Raw genomic sequence first — 3330 nt, 5'->3', positions numbered from 1 at the left:
ATCAATCTTCTCAGTTTGTCATGGAATTTACTGGGAACCTGGCCTTTGTAAGGTTGTATTTATTCCATAATATTGGATAAAGATACGCTGAGCGAACCATATATTTGTGTGTGTGTGTGTGTGTGTGTGTGTGTGTATGTGTGTATGTATGTATTATAGCACTGGAAGTGAAACAAAACCAAGAGATCCTAAATTACTGATATGTACATAATCACTCACTTGTCCAGCCCATTACTACTCTGTTAATTAAGGTATTTGTGTATGTACCTAGCTGGGAGCTTTCCAAGAGTGTTGGTAGTTGACTTTTTGTTAAGAAGCTCATGCCAGTGTTTTCCAACAACCACCTTCCTCCAGGCTAACTGAGAAAATTAATTCACTGCTACAGTATGAGTAGGTTTGAATGTTCCAAGGCTTTATGCATTAAAATTTAATTTCCACTGAGAGATAGTACAAGGGAGGAAACTCTGATGCGTAGAGGTGGTAATTTTGAAAAGTGATTAGTATTAGTATTAGATAGAGCCTCATGATTGAAGCCTGGTGACTTTAGAGGGACAGAGACCAAACAGATACACACTATACTTATACGCTCTGTCTCTTGCATCATGATACCATCTGGGGACTCTGTTAGCAAGAAGACCATCAGCAGATGTGGACCTTTGTCCTCATATCTCCAGAACTGTAAACCAAACTAAGTCTCTTTTTTATAAGAAGCTTGCCTCAGGTATTTTGTTACAGTAACAAAAGGTACCAACTATGCCTGAGAAGTTATTAAATAGCACATTAGGTTTGAAAAACATTTCACACAATAACAGATAACCCTTGATTTATTATTTGTTTTTGTGATAATTCTCTTTATTGAAACTATGAGCTTAACTGAAAATTGCCATGATAGCTATCAAATTTTACTAAGAAGAGGAAGTACTTTGTCATTAAATATTATCTTGATGGAGAAAAAGAACACTTAGCAATGTGATTTGAATAATGATATGTTAAATATATAACATACCTTTGGGAATGATATAACTAAAACCACAGCATGGCACACACGTACATACTCAGATTACTTAAGTACCATGTATGTTGTATTCACTGAAAATTACTCCTAAGTTATAGGATAATTATGGTTCTCCTTAATTACTAGGATTATCTTTTCCAACTTTAAATATGATATAGATATTGAAAATATTGTGTTAATTTTTGTTCTGATGAAAACAATATGTATTTTAAAACTGGAATGTCATAAGAGTAAACATCATTCTCCCTGCATAAAATACACAGTAAATTCTAGGTCAAACTTTTTCCACCGATGTAACGGAGCTAATAATTCAACTTTAAAACAAATAAAAAATCTATTTCTGTTGTTACTGCCCTGGCATAGTTCTTGAAAGAGATGATTATGAATACTAGGCTATCCATACAGTTAAATTTGTCTTCTATAAGAAGTGGTCATAAATTACTCCCAAGTCGTTGGCTGAGGAGTCCCATTTGCTCCAATTCGAAGAGTTTTAAGTCATCAAGTTCTTTTGACCCAGTAAGAATGACAATAACAGCATTCCTGCATTTAAGGTGCTTTCTGTAGAGAGAGAAGGCGGAATCTATGTATCTGGAAAAGCTGGAAAACATCCTTATGGGGTTCAAGTCAATATGTGGGCACAATAATTGACAGCAACAGAAAGAACATTGAAGGTGGGGCTAGCAGGGGAGGTCTAGCAACAGGTGATTACTCATCTTTCAAGTGATGTAGAATTTAGCTTGGTAAGGAATTATAAGTATTTTTCGTGAAAAGCCTTCTCAGAAACCTGAACTTTTTAACCTTCTTTAAATATTTAGATATCTTTAAAATATGTTCCAATTTTCAGAAATCTCAATTAGAAAACCTCCTGATAGGAAATTCATCCTGCAAGAGAGGAAATGAAGGCAGAAAGGCCAAGCCTCCTGGACTCTATATAGCCAGGTGGGAGAGGCAGTGAAAGCCATGCCCTAGAGCTGGACCTTCTTCAGCCTGGCAGACTGAAAGCAGGAGAAGGGGTGAGCACTCCCCCGTGCTTGCATGGCTCCTGGCAATTTGGAAGCAATAAGACTGCCTGGGAGAGGTGGAAGCAAATTTTTCCAATGTAGCATATGGAGTCAGAGATATAGGAGGCAAAGTATCCACAACATGGTAACTAACCCAAGTTCATGTCCACTGTCAGTAATGCCACATTAGCAGATGTGTCTAACCCTGGGATGCTCCTCTTCATTAATAGATGCCAGTCCCTATTATATTTAATAGCCCTCTTCATTTCCACTATGATGGCTACTAGCAAGGTTTTACACAAGATTTCTGACTATGGAAATTCTCCTGCACTCAGGGGTAACCTAGCCATTATTTCTTAAAGAAAAAACTGTACCAGTATTGGAGAACCACAGGTCTGATCAAAAAGACTTACCCACTGTGCTCAGGGGGTTCTACTTTACTTGAAGGCAGCAGAAAATCAAGGGACAGGGCATTATCAGATCCATACTGAGCTTCTCAGTAGATGTAAAATCCTTCTGGACTTTTTATTCATTTCTGTAAAGTGGCTTAACTACCAAGATAGAACAATTGGATAAAAAGGAGGCACCCACTTCATGTGCTCCTGAATAAAATAAAATGAGTCTTCTTCCTTTCCCTTTTGAATAGGGATGTGGCCTAGGTGGGCAAAGACAGAGGCTCGGGGATAAGGGAAAATGTGTGGTTTGGAGAGGAAAGGGCCATTCTGTGGGTGGGGAGATGGGAAGTGAGGCAAACACAAAGGCTTTATAGGCTGACCCCATTGAACACAGCTGTGACATTCTTCCTGGTCTGTGAGATCTGGAAAACTGCCTCAACTGAGCTTTGCCATTTTTTTGTGACTCCAGGAAACAACATGGGCACTGGAGAGAGCAGATGCTCAGTATTGGCTGATGTGGATGGATGAATGAAGTGTGAATGAGCATAGGATAGTTTCTAGAAGAAAAGACCAGGATGAGGACAGAGGGTGCAAAGATCCCCCAAAGGCCAAGGATGGTGAGATTCAAGACCTGGTGGTAGCTAAAGAGATGGATAAAAACAGTCGCTTTAAAAACTGTTTTGATGGGGACTCGGGTATTGATCGGTAGTGGGAACTAAAGCGACATGGGTCAAAATTGACCCTGAAGCTTCTGACCTAAAGCCACTTCAAACTAGACTTGATAGGACTTGCAGGCTTTTGCAAGAGAATAAGCAATTTGGTTTTGATCATATTAAACTGTTTATTAGAGAAGAGCTTTAACTTTTTTATAATCACATTCACCCATATTTATTAGAAAAGCAAATATATCAAAGAGTGC

This window comes from Callospermophilus lateralis, chromosome 1, assembly GCF_048772815.1.
Source record: "Callospermophilus lateralis isolate mCalLat2 chromosome 1, mCalLat2.hap1, whole genome shotgun sequence".
In the NCBI taxonomy this organism is placed as follows: Eukaryota; Metazoa; Chordata; class Mammalia; order Rodentia; family Sciuridae; genus Callospermophilus; species Callospermophilus lateralis.
Note: the sequence above shows the minus strand (reverse complement) of the source record.